Source organism: Panthera leo, chromosome F3, assembly GCF_018350215.1.
Source record: "Panthera leo isolate Ple1 chromosome F3, P.leo_Ple1_pat1.1, whole genome shotgun sequence".
Taxonomy (NCBI): Eukaryota; Metazoa; Chordata; class Mammalia; order Carnivora; family Felidae; genus Panthera; species Panthera leo.
Genome location: NC_056696.1, coordinates 432050 through 445673, shown reverse-complemented (window position 1 = coordinate 445673; position 13624 = coordinate 432050). Strand labels below are relative to the sequence as shown.

General features: G+C 37.3%; 1 pseudogene; it reads right to left on the bottom strand.

Moving 5' to 3' along the window:
* Window positions 1-7709: 7709 nt before the first annotated feature.
* LOC122212378 overlaps window positions 7710-13624 on the bottom strand; it is a 100838-nt pseudogene continuing 94923 nt past the window's right edge.

The window sequence follows — 13624 nt, the reverse complement described above, 5'->3', positions numbered from 1 at the left end:
GCTCACTAGATATTCTTCCCTGCTCTGTGAAAGATTAGTTGGCCATACATTTGTGGGTCCATGTCTGGGTTCTCTATTCTGTTCCATTGATCTGACTGTCCAAGTGCCAGTACCACATTGTCTTGATGATTACAGCTTTGTAGTATAGGTTGAAGTCTGGGATTGTGATGCCTCCTGCTTTGGTTTTCTTTTTCAAGATTGCTTTGGCTCTTCGGGGCCTTTTCTGGTTCCATACACATTTTAGAATTGTAAGTTCTAGCTCTGTGAAGAATGCTGGTGTTACTTTGATAGGGATTGCATTGAATATGTAGATTGCTTTGGGTAGTATCGACATTTTAACAATATTTGTTCTAGCTATCCAGGAGCATGGAATCTTTTTTCCATTTTTTTTTTTTTTGTCTTCTTCAATTTCTTTCATAAGCTTTCTATGGTTTTCAGTATATACATTTTTCACCTATTTGGTTAGATGTATTCCTAGGTATTTTGTGGCTTTTTGTGCAACTGTAAATGGGATAGATTCCTTGATTTCTCTTTCTGTTGCTTCATTGTTGGTGTATAGGAATGCAACCGATTACTGCGCATTGATTTCATATCCTGCAACTTTGCCGAATTCATGAATCCATTCTAGAATTTTTTTGGTGGCATTTTGGGGGTTTTCCATATAGAGTATCGTGTCATCTGAGAAGAGGGAAAGTTTGACCTCCTCCTGGCCGATTTGGATGCCTTTTATTTCTTTGTGTTGTCTGATTGCAGAGGCTAAGACTCCCAATACTATGTTGAGTAACGGTCGCGAGAGCGGACATCCCTGTCTTGTTCCTGACCTTAGAGGGGAAACTCCCATTTTTCCCCACTGAGGATATTAGCATTGGGTTGTTCATATATGGCTTTTATGATCTCGAGGTATGCTCCTTCTCTCCCTCCTTTCTTGAGGGATTTTATCAAGAAAGGATGCTGTATTTTGTCAAATGCTTTCTCTGCATCTATTGAGAGGGTCATATGGTTCTTGCCCTTTCTTTTATTGATGTGATGAATCACGTTAATTGTTTTGCAGATATGGAACCAGCCCCGCATCCCAGGTATAAATCCCGCTTGGTCGTGGTGAGTAATACTTTTCATGTATTGTTGGATCTGGTTGGCTAATATCTTGTTGAGAATTTTTGCATCCATGTTCCTCAGGGAACGTTGTCTATAGTTCTCCTTTGTAGTGGGGTCTCTGACTGGTTTTGGAATCAAGGTAGTGCTGGCTTCATAGAAAGAGTTTGCAAGTTTTCCTTCCATTTCTATGTTTTGGAACAGTTTCAAGAGAATAGGTGCTAACTCTTCCTTAAATGTTTGGTAGAATTCCCCCCTGGAAAGCCATCTGGCCCTGGACTCTTGTTTTTTGGCAGATTTTTGATTACTAATTCGATGTCCTTACTGGTTATGGGTCTGTTCAAATTTTCTATTTCTTCCTGTTTCAGTGTTGGTAGTGTATATGTTTCTAGGAATTTGTCCATTTCTTCCAGGTTACCCATTTTATTGGCATATAATTGCTCGTACTATTATCTTATTATTGTTTTTATTTCTGCTGTGTTGGTTGTGATCTCTCCTCTTTCATTCTTGATTTTATTTATTTCGGTCCTTTCCTTTTTTCTTTTTTGACCAGACTGGCTAGTGGTTTATCAATTTTGTTAATTCTTTCAAGGCACCAGATTCTGGCTTGATTGATCTGTTCTACTGGTATTTTTGTGGGTTTGTTTGCTTGTTTCGATAGCATTAATTTCTGCTGTAATCTTTATTATTTCCTGTCTTCTGCTGGTTTGGGGTTTTATTTGCTGTTCTTTTTCCAGCTCCTTAAGGCGTAAGGTTAGGTTGTGTATCTGAGATCTTTCTTCCTTCTTTAGGAAGGCCTGGATTGCTATATATTTTCCTCTTATAACCACCTTTGCTGCATCCCAGAGGTTTTGGGTTGTGGTGTTATCCCTTTCATTGACTTCCATATACTTTTCAATTTCCTCTTTAACTCCTTGGTTGGCCCATTCATTTTTTAGTAGGATGTTCTTCAGTCTCCAAGTATGTGTTACCTTTCCCAATATTTTCTTGTGGTTGATTTCGAGTTTCATAGTGTTGTGGTCTGAAAATATGCACGGTATGATCTCAATCTTTTTGTACTTACTTAGGGCTGATTTATGTCCCAGTATATGGTCTATTCTGGAGAACGTTCCATGTGCACTGGAGAAGAACGTATATTCTGCTGGTTTAGGATGAAATGTTCTGAATATATCTGTTAAGTCCATCTGGTCCAGTGTGTCATTCAAAGCCATTGTTCCCTTGTTGATTTTTTTTTTTTTTGATTAGATGATCTGTCCATTGCTGTGAGTGGGGTGTTGAAGTCTCCTACTATTATGGTATTACTATCGATGAGTTTCTTTATGTTCGTGATTAATGGATTTACATATTAAGGTGCTGTCACATTTGGCGCATAAATGTTTACAATTGTTAGGTCTTCTTGGTGGATAGACACCTTGATTATGACATAATGCCCTTCTGCATCTCTTGATACAGTCTTTATTTTAAACTCTAGATTTTCTGATATAAGTATGGCTACTTTAGCTTTCTTTTGTTGACCATTAGCATGATAGATGGTTCTCCATCCCCTTATTTTCAATCTGAAGGTGTCTTTAGGTCTAAACTGGGTCTCCTGTAAACAGCATATAGATGGACCTTGTTTTCTTATCCATTCTGTTACCCTATGCCTTTTGATTGGAGCATTGAGGCCACTGACATTTAGAGTGAGTACTGAAAGATATGAATTTATTGCCATTATGACGCTTGTACACTTGGAGTTTCTGGTGGAGTTCTCTGCTCCTTTCTAATCTTTGTTGCTTTTAGTATATATATATATATATATATATATATATATATATATACGTATATGTATACATATATATATATGTATGTGTATATATGTATGTATATATATTTTTTCATCTTTTCTTCCCTCAGAAAGTCCCCCTTAAAATTTCTTGCAGGGCTGGTTTAGTGGTCACAAATTCCTTTAATTTTTGTTTGTCTGGGAAACTTTTTCTCTCTCCTATTTTGAGTGACAGCCTTGCTGGATAATTCTTGGCTGCATTTATTTTTTTATTTTATTTGTTTAATGTTTATTTATTTTTGACAGAGAGAGAGAGAGAGAGACAGAGCATGAGCAGAGGAGGGGCAGAGAGAGAGGGAGACAGAGAATCCGAAGCAGGCTCCAGGCTCTGACCTGTCAGCACAGAGCCCGACAGGGGGCTCGAACTCACAAACTGCGAGATCATGACCAGAGCCAAAATTGGACGCCTAACCGACCGAGCCACCCAGGCGCCCCTGCATATTTTTCTGATTCAGCACACTGAATGTATCCTGCCACTGCTTTCTTGCCTGCCAAGTTTCTGTGGATAGGTCTGCTGCAAACCTGATCTGTCTTCCCTTTTAGGTTAGGGAACTTTTTTTTTTTTTTCCTTGCTGCTTTCATGATTCTCTCCTTGCCTGAGTATTTTGTGAATTTGATTATGATATGCTTTGTTGGTCGGTTTTTGTTGAATCTAATGGGGGTCCTCTGTGCTTCCTGGATTCTGATGTCTGTGTCTTTCCCCAGGTTTTGTAAATGTTTTCCGCTATCATTTGCTCACATAACCTTAATAACCCTATTTCTCTCTCTTCCGCTTCTGGGACCCCTATGATTCTGATGTTGTTCCTTTTTAATGAGTCACTGGTTTCTCTAATGCTTACATCATGCTCTTTTGCCTTCATCTCCCTCTTTTTTTTTTTCTGCTTCGTTATTCTCTATAAGTTTGTCCTGTATATCATGGATTCTCTGTTCTGCCTTGTCCATCCTTGCTGCCACTGCATCCATCCGGATTGCAGCTCAGTTATATTATTTTCAATTTCATTCTGGCTATTTTTTACTTCTTTTATCTCTGCAGAAAGGGATTCTAATCTATTTTCGACCCCAGCTAATATTCTTATTATCGTGATTCTAAATTCTGGTTCAGACATCTTGCTTGTATCTGTGTTGATTAAATCCCTGGCTGTGGTTTCTTCATGCTCTTTCTTTTGGGGTAAATTCCTGCTGAATTCTGTGGTTCGGGTTGTGCAGATTGTTGTGTTATTCCTCCAATCAGTGTTCTAGGTGTGTAGGATGGTTTCGTGTTGGCCTGGCTGTATTTCATGGATGGGAGACACACACAAAACTTCCATGCTGTTCCGCCATCTTGGCCCCTCCCCCCATTCACAAATATTTTAAAAACTTATCTCAGGGTACCTGGGTAGCTCAGTCGGTTAAGCATCCAACTTAGGCTCAGGTCATGATCTCACAGTATGTGAGTTTAAGCCCCACGTGGGGTTCACATTGGGCTCGCCACTGTCAGCGCAGAGCTTGCTTCAGATCCTGTCTCCCTCTCTCTCTGCCCCTCCCCTGCTGGCTTGCTTGGTCTCTCTCAAAAATAAACAGTTAAAAAAATTATCTCAATAGATGTGAAATAAACATCTTTTAACATTCAATATTCATTCATGACAGAACTTAGAAAACTAGTATTATAAGAGAACTTCCTTAATATACTTGTAGCAGAAAGACCCTAAGTGACCCCATAGTATCTGCCCTTTAGTGTTGTCACCTTTTCTTTATAAATCTTTTCGCTTAAGATCTGTGACTTGACTCTAGCTATTAGAATATGGCACATGTAAAGGAAAATTGCAGACATAATTCAGTTAATTCAGAGTTAATCAAAAGGAGGATTATGCTAGGCAACCCTGATCTAATCACGTGAACACCCTTCAAGGAGGACTGAGCTTTCGCTGAAGTGACATTCTCCTTGCTGGCCTCCTAAACTAAGCGGCCGTATTGAGGAAGTCTACGTGGCCAAGAACAAGGAACAGCCTTGCTCTAGGCTGAATATTTGTGTCCCCACTCACCCAAATTCATGTGTTAACTCTTAATGTTCAACGTGATAGTATTTAGAAGTGGGGGATTTGGGAAATGATGAAGTCACGAAGGTGGAGCCCTCCTGAATGGGATTAGTGCCCTTATAAAGGAGGGCTGTGAGAGCTCCCTTGGCCCTGTGCCAAGCAGGAAGACCAGCGTCCATGAGCCAGGAAGCAGGCCGTCGCTGTACACTGAATCTGCCAGTGCCTTCATTTTGGACTTCCCAGCCTCCAGAACTGTGAAAAATAAAACTTTTTTTTTTTTTTCATAAGCCTATGGTATTTTGTTAGAGCAGCCCAAAAAGACTAAGACAAGTGTCTGGGAATGCTTAGGACCTAAGCCTCCAACTAGCCTCCAACTAGCAAAGAGCTGTGGAAATGAGTCCAGTCATACGGTCACAAGGAAATTCTCTTATAAACAAACTCAATGGGCTTGGAAGCAGATTCTTCCCCGTTGAAGCACCCAAATGGGGAAGCGCAGTCTAGCAGACACCTTGAGTACAGCCTTGTGAGAACCTGAACAAAGGACCCAGCTAAGCCATTGCTTAGCTTCTGGCCCATAAAAATGTGAGATAAATGCGTGTGGCTTTAAGACACTGTGTGGATGGTGATCTGTTGTAAACGGCAAGAGCAAACTAAGAGACTAATAAAAGACGCACACTTTTAAAAACCCCACTATCTACATAGTTATAGAAAACTACTTTTACATGTTGCAATTTCAAGAAGACATGAACACTCACTATCCTCACATTTACTCAACGTCATTCTTGTAGTAGGAAAGAAAAAAAATGAAAGCTCTAGGAATTGGAAAGAAAAATGCCACTATTTATAGATTATATGTCACTGCATGTACCAAATCCAAAAGAATCTGCAGATAAAACACTCGAGTAAGAAACAATATATTGTGGGGAATAATCTTAGATAATTAAAAGACTAGTTGTTTGGAAAAATCAGTATAAGAAATGTCTTTCCTTACAAACTGTTGGCCGATTCGATGCAATTCCAATGAGAACCGGCTTTGGAGAGCTTGCCAAGTTGATTATAAAAGACCTGTGGAGCCCTTCTTCCTTTCTTCTTTCTCATCCCCAACATTTTAGTTCCCAGTCCTAGAAACAGAGGCATGGAGTTGTGGGGGTCCAGAGTGAGGTGTTAGAGCTTAGAATGGGGAAGGCATTATGTGTAGGACAGTCACCCTGCACAGTGTTGGAGCTCAAGTGAGAGCATCCCTGAAAAGTGAATGGTATAGAATAATGAAGTATCACAGCCTGAACAAGGTAGGGAGGCATCTGCACAGGGGAAGAATAGCCCAGTGGGGGTTTTCAGAACCTGCAGGGGGGCAAGTCATCTGCAGAAGAGGTGGCCTGGCACAGGGTGTCTGAGAAAGGAGATATTTACATGTCTCAAAGTACTTCCCCATAAAATACTAAATAATTGGAAAGTGGAAAGTTAACATTCCAGGCGAGAAACCTGGCAGATACTACCTCCGGTGGCCAACATTAACATCACCAGTATGGGGACAAATCAAAATTGTAGGTCACATGATAGGATGCAAAGAGTAGGTTGTAGTGATACTCTTGCTAAACATGTATGGTCTGAATTTTACCATAAGGAAGCCTAAGAAAAATCCACATTGAAAGACATTCCACATTACTGGAATTTACTCGTCAAAAGGTTAAAAGTCATGAAAGTCGAGGAAAGACAAAGGAACTGTTCTGGAGTGAAAGAGACTAAGACACACAATTCAATACATGGCTCTAAACAGGACCTTCCTTGGTATAACGTATACTACAGATAAGTGACCAAACTTAAAAAGAATTATGAGGAATAAATGATAGAATTATACTGAACCCTTGAACAAAAGAGTTTTAATGGGTGCACTGACTACACACAGATTTTTTTTTTTTTTTCAGTACTGGAAATGTAATTTCTTTTATAATTTTCTTCATGGTATTATTTTCTGTAGCTTACTTTAAGAATATAGTATGATACGTATAATATACAAAAGATTACTGGTAGTAGTAGTGGTTAAGTCTTTGGGGGTCAAAAGTTGTTCATGGCTTTTTGACTGTGGGGGGCGTGGTCAGAGCCCTTAACCCCGTTGTTTAAGAGTCGAGTGTATTAGAGTTAATGTTTTGATTGTGAAGGTTGTATGGTAGTTATGTGGAATGTACTGACTTGTAGGATTTAAATGCTACAGGAATCAGGCATCCCATTAGCAGTTTACTTGCAAATGGCTCTGGGGCGGGGGGGGGGGGGAGTTTTTTTTGTTTTGTTTTCTCTAATTTTTCTTGTCTCTAACTTTGTTTCCAAAAAGCAAATCAAAAATAAATAAATGAATAAATAAATAAATAAATAGAAAAGTTGAAAAGCCTTAGGCAAATCTTATTTCTCCATGTGGAAAGAGCTATGAATCAGTGTTTACAATTAAAATTATAGATAGGTTTTATGGTAGTATAAAAAAAATTGTAATATGTACAAACATTGGCAATAGCCATAGCAGGAATATATCAACATAATGTCTAAATCTTTAGGCCCACATATAGTCATAAAAATTGGGAAAAACAAAAAGCCATCCATGAACACTACTGAAGTATTAATGACAACTTGGTTGTTTGGGTGCTGTTTAAACCGCTGGTAGTGGAGCAGTCTGATGTATGTAAAACCCTCTAGTGGTAGTTTCCACGTACAAAATGTGCTTAAAAGTTAATGAGATGCCAAGAAACATAGTTTAAAATATTATAAAGATTTTCATTACACACATATGATACAAAAACTTTTTCCTTTAATCAAGATTTTGCCGTATAGTGTGTTCAATTGGGAAGCAATGAAAATGTTTTGTAAGCATCCAGTAAATTTTTTCTATTTATTTTTCAAATTGTATAATTTTTGTTCAAAATCTGTACATATTCTCATGACGCTTTCCATACTGGATCTTGATTTAGAATTGAATCATCAGTAGATACTAAAGGATTTCTACAGGATCCTCATTCAAATTTGGTAGCAGCTGAAAAGGAAAAGAAAGAATTATCTTCTTTCTCCAAAATACTTTTCACTACAAGTGATTAAAAAAAAAGAAAAGAAAAGAAAAGAAAAGAAAAGGAAAGGAAAGGAAATAGAAAAAACAAAGTTGGGGCCTTTATGAGTGTTAAGAAAAATGAAAAATACCTACGTACAACTGCAATATGAAACCCAAGATTAGTATTAAATATATTTTGCTCAGGGTTGCACACTGAATTAATTGCTATTGTGGATAAATGTCAGAGTTTCTGTTTTTTTCATTACAAGATGAAAGTACAAGATGAGGACACAGTCCACCCTGAACAATCATAAACTATAAACCGAAAAATCAAACAGGCATTTCCAAACAGAGCCAAGTATACAGATGTAAGTGACAGGTATGAAACACAGCACTACTGGAACATACGGAAGGGACATCCCAGCTTTGTGTCAATATTGTCTGCTCTTTGGTGAAGGTGATATGTCAGCTGATACCTGAAGGATAAGGAAAAAGTATGCTAGGTAGAGGGAAAAAGCACATACAAAGAGCTAGAAGTGAGGAAGAACACTTGTGCAATTAATTATGAGTAGTTTAGTTTGACAAGGCGCTAGAGCAAAGCAGCAGAGTAGGGCAAATAGTGAGAGACAAGGCTGAATAATCTGGCAAGAAGCAAACTGATTTGGGTGTTTTCGTTCCATGCTAAGGAACTTGAAGTTTTACCCAAGGGCAAAAGCAATGACAAAGTCAATGAGTGAAGATTGAAACCCGTTACCTGTCAAGTGACAGCTATATGACCTCTAATTACTTAACCAAGCATTACTAAGACGACTTTGGCTTTTTGGGTCTTCTATCACTAGCAGAAACAACAATTTGATAAAGCACACCTTTTCTGAGACTTGTGCAGGTTGACAGTTCCACAGGGATGGCACCAGTGAAGGAAGATTGTCGCCAGAAATAATAACAGATATATAGACTTAGGGAGATTGAAAAAAAACTTCTTTAACGTTTATTTATTTTTGAGAGAGAGACAAACCACAAGCGGGCAGGGGCACAGAGAGAGGGAGACACAGAATCTGAAGCAGGCTCCAGGCTCCGAGCTTTCAGCACAGAGCCCTCTGTGGGGCCTGAACCCACCTGAGCTGAAATCAGTCGCCCAACCGACTGAGCCACCTGGGTGCCCCTAGACTTGTGGGAGATTTTAAAAGAGCTATGACACATGAGGACTAAATGAGGAAGAAGTGTGTTCTTCATTATGCTCATGCTTTTACATTTTTTATTAGCTATGTACAAAAAAATGTGAATGTAGCATCTATTATCCAAACAATGGAAAGGGATGCCATTTACTATTTATAGTTTATTTCAGAAATCAATGATATCTAACTTCATACATTTTGGCAACATACCTTCTTCTAGTGCTCTGGTTATTCTTTTCTCCAACTCCCGCTGCGTCTGAAATAAGCCAAATATTATTTAGAATGTGTAAGGTAAACAAAAGTCATTGTAGGAATTATATATAGCTTACGACATGTGGTCTTGAAATAATACTTGTAGAGATTAAACCAAAGTTAGGGATTGCTTAAATAAGAAGACAATCACATGAATAAAATAAATTCCTATTTTATTTTAGTTTTAGATAATGGAGAACAGATACATACATACATACATACATACACACACATACATATATGTACATATATGTATATATATATACGTGTGTGTGTAATATATAATACATATATATTACATATAATATGTGTATAATATATATATAATGCTATTTAAGCGAATCTGATAAAAAGCACAATTAATATTGATCTATTGAATATGTATAATCTCTGAAAGGTGATGTTTGATCTTACTGGTACAAAAAAGTTTAAACAAGATTCATATTGTATACTGAATTATTACTTGGAAATGATTAGAAAAACTGCCATTTGTGAAAGTTTAATCAGGTTTTTACCTTAATGAATTGTTCCTTAAAATGGGCTTTCCATTTTTTCACTCTTAGAAAAACAAAATTTGAAGGAATGCTTTTTGCTATTAGTTTTTCAGGACTGACTCTTAAATATATATAAAATGAAGAAAGTGGGACTGTCATACTGTCATGTGGAAATTCTATTGGCAAAAATTTGAGTAAAAATATTTTGCTATCTGTATTATGACTAAAACACTTATTTCTTTTCATATGCACACAAAGATTTCAGAAAATCTCTTTGAAGAAAGGAAAAATAGAGGGTTACAACAGTTTTCAAACTTAGCTTCTGATTTATAACTTTCTCAATTACAGATAAGGAAAACAGTATAAAATTTTCAATTGTAACTTTGTTTCCTTTCTCCAAATTAGGACCAAGTTTTGAAACACTTGACTACAGGTGACCCTTGAATAACACAGGGGTTGGGGTACATTCACAAACCTGTATACAATTTTTCATCCCCCCAAAACTTAATTACTAATAGCCTACTGTTGACCGGAAGCCTTACCGGTAACATAAACAGTCGATTCATACGTGTTTTGTCCAGTAGAATAAGCTAGGGCAAAAAATGACATTGAGAAAAACGGAAGGAAGAGGAAATACACTTACAATACTGTACACTATCCAAAAATAATCCATGTGTAAGTAAAGTAGACCCGCACAGGTCAAAACCATGTTGGTCAAGGGTCAAGTGTATATTACAACTGTTCCTGTCTAGAATGTTCTTATTTAGATCTTCCTTAGACAAGTTAGCCTCTCCCTGAATGCCCCAATCTGGCTCCAAAATAGTGTACTGAACATAGTCAACACTGTGGTGATAAGGATTCCAATGTCTTTACAAATTTGGGTGTGAGGACAAATGTTTTAGCTGACATGTTTCCCAGTATTTTCAGAGACTGTTTTCCCTAATACCTTTTTTTAATTGGAGTATAGTTGACATACAATGTTACACTAGTTTTTCAGTATACAAATTCAGATTGGACAATTGTATACACTATGCTATGCTTGCTACCGTACGTGTAGTTACCCTCTGTCACCATGCAACATTAATACAATATTTTTGATGATATTCCATATGCTGTATTCTTCATTCCTGTGACTTATTTACTTTATAACTGCACCTCCCCTCTAGCAACCACCAATTTGTCCTCTGTAGTTATGATTCTGTTTGTTCACTTGTTTTGTTTTTTTATATTCCACATGTAAGTGAAATCAGATAGTGTTTATTTGTCTTTCTCCGATTTATTTCACCTAGCATAATACCCTCTAGGTCTATCAATGTTGTCACAAATGGCAAGATCTCATTCTTTGTGATAGCTGAGCTATATTTCATTGTATACATATTACACATTGTCTTTATCCATTCATCTCTCCATGGACACTTAGGTTGCTTCCCTATTTTGGTTATCACAAACAATGTTTCCATAAACATAGGGATGCATACAACTTTTCAAATTACTGTTTTCATTTTCTTTGGGTAAATACGCAGTAGTGGGATTCATGAATATCTATTTTTAAGTTTTTGAGGAAACATAACACTTTTTTGACAATAGCATTATATTCGGGCCTTATAAAATGAATGGGACAACATTACTATACCAGACTTAAAAATTAATAACTTAATACCAGATGATGGGGGAAGGCTTTATTCAAACAATTTTGTGTTACCATTAATAAATACGATATAAAATATAAACCACGTTTTTTATATGACATGACTTAAGGAGCTACCAAGGTAATGTTGCATCTTTTCCCCAAAAGCTCTTTTCCTAAATATTTACCTCTGTGACCTTTATGTTTATTTCTAGGTAAAAACTGTGTTTCAATGGCGAAAATAGCTTTCAAGTCCATGAATAAGAACACGTGTACTTTTATGTATACCTTTCCATTGATCAGAAATATAAGAGGCTGAGAAAATTATACACAGAAAAAATATATATCAGCAAATTTTAATTCAAAGAACATTTTTAAAGGATTTTTAATTAGAAGGATTTTCTCATTAACTGTTAGCATTCAAATATGGCCCATAGAAATCTAAGGTTCGGTTGGGGGCACTGCAGGATTGAGGGACAAGGAAGTCACAGCCGTAGTCTCCATCTCTCCTTTAGTTAGACAGCTCTACTTCTCTCTGTTTTACACAATATAGTTTAATGCAAAAAAAAAAAAAAATACATTCTATTCTTTGAAAAAAAAATTATTTTGAAGGTATAAAAGTCACTAATTTAGTCAAAGTCCCGAATTTTGCGTAATAGACAAAAAGGGCTCAGAGAGAGTGTACTTTGCCTGAGGTCATGAATCCAACTAGATGCAGACCAGGGATACACGTGTGGTCTTACCAGGCCTAGAGTTCTATGCCCGTTACTTCCTCATAGTCAGGAAAAATACGTGTATTTTAAGTATAACTCAGAGAAAATGAATACATAAAACTTTGTCATGTGGCTCAATAATGTTTAGGTATGAGGCCCACAATAGTAGCTCTAAAACTAAATTACAAATTTTAAAGTCATCAATAAAAATAAAGGAACAGAAATTATGTTAACTCCTTTTAGTAGCAGTCAATTTTTAAGCACAACTTTTTTAAACCACAGGACAGAGAACTCGAAAGAGAAAATCTTTAGGTGAAGCAAGCAAGCTGAAACTGAGGAAATTCTTCCTGAAAGAATTATTTATTTCTTCCAAAGAAAATTTGGTTTATCAAAATCAATCAACAAATGAGTGAACCCATGGTGTAGTTATTTATAGCAAAATTTCAAACCCAACACAGATTTCTCTTTCCCATCTAGCATGCTTTTGCCTAACCTCTCATCATTCGTTGGTATGTACAAAAGACACAATTCACTTTATTTATAATTTAAATCCAGTCGGAAATTATAGGTGAACCTTCACGTCTCACATGTGGACTTATCTCTACCCCTCCCTCCCGACGGGAAGGGAGAATTACCTAACGGGTGAATTTGGGAGAAGGAGCTAAGCAGTGCTTACGTGTTTCTGAATCTCCTCTTTGAAAAAGATGTGCCTGCCCACAGTAACATGAATTTGGGTCTGCTCTCAGCTCTGTGGTAAGCACCCGGCCCCCGGGGTGGGGGTCAAGCAATTGTTTCCTCAATTTACAACTGTGTGGGGAAGTGCCCAATTTAGGAGGAAGCCCAAAGTGGCTAACATAACCTAAATCATATCCTCCAATTTGTTAGTGTGTATTAGTAATAAAGCTACTAAGTTTCTCTCCATCTCCCTGTCTCCTGTGTTCTGAATTTAGAACGAGAAGAGCAGGGTTACTTGCCGCCTACCCACTGTCACCTGTCACAGCTCCACCGAGAAAAATGACTAGACAGCACTTACAGAAACATTCTCTTCTTCCTTGACTTCATAACTAACGTACATTGTTCAAAGGCCACGCCAACTCGAAAGAGAGAAAAAGTTGAAAGGAACCATTTTAGGAACAAACATAGAAAGTCAGACAAACTGAGGACACAGAGGAGTACATCTGAAATGAAAGAACATGACAAAAGAAGAAAAAAAACTAAGTGAAACAGAGATAAGTAATGTACCTCATAAAGAGTTCAAGGTAACGGTCATAAAGATGCTCCGTGAACTTGGGAGAATGAATGGATCCAGTGATAACATCAACAAAGAGATAGAAAATATAAAAAAGAACCAATCAGAGCTGAAGGATACAATAACAGAAATGACAAATACACTAGAGGGAATC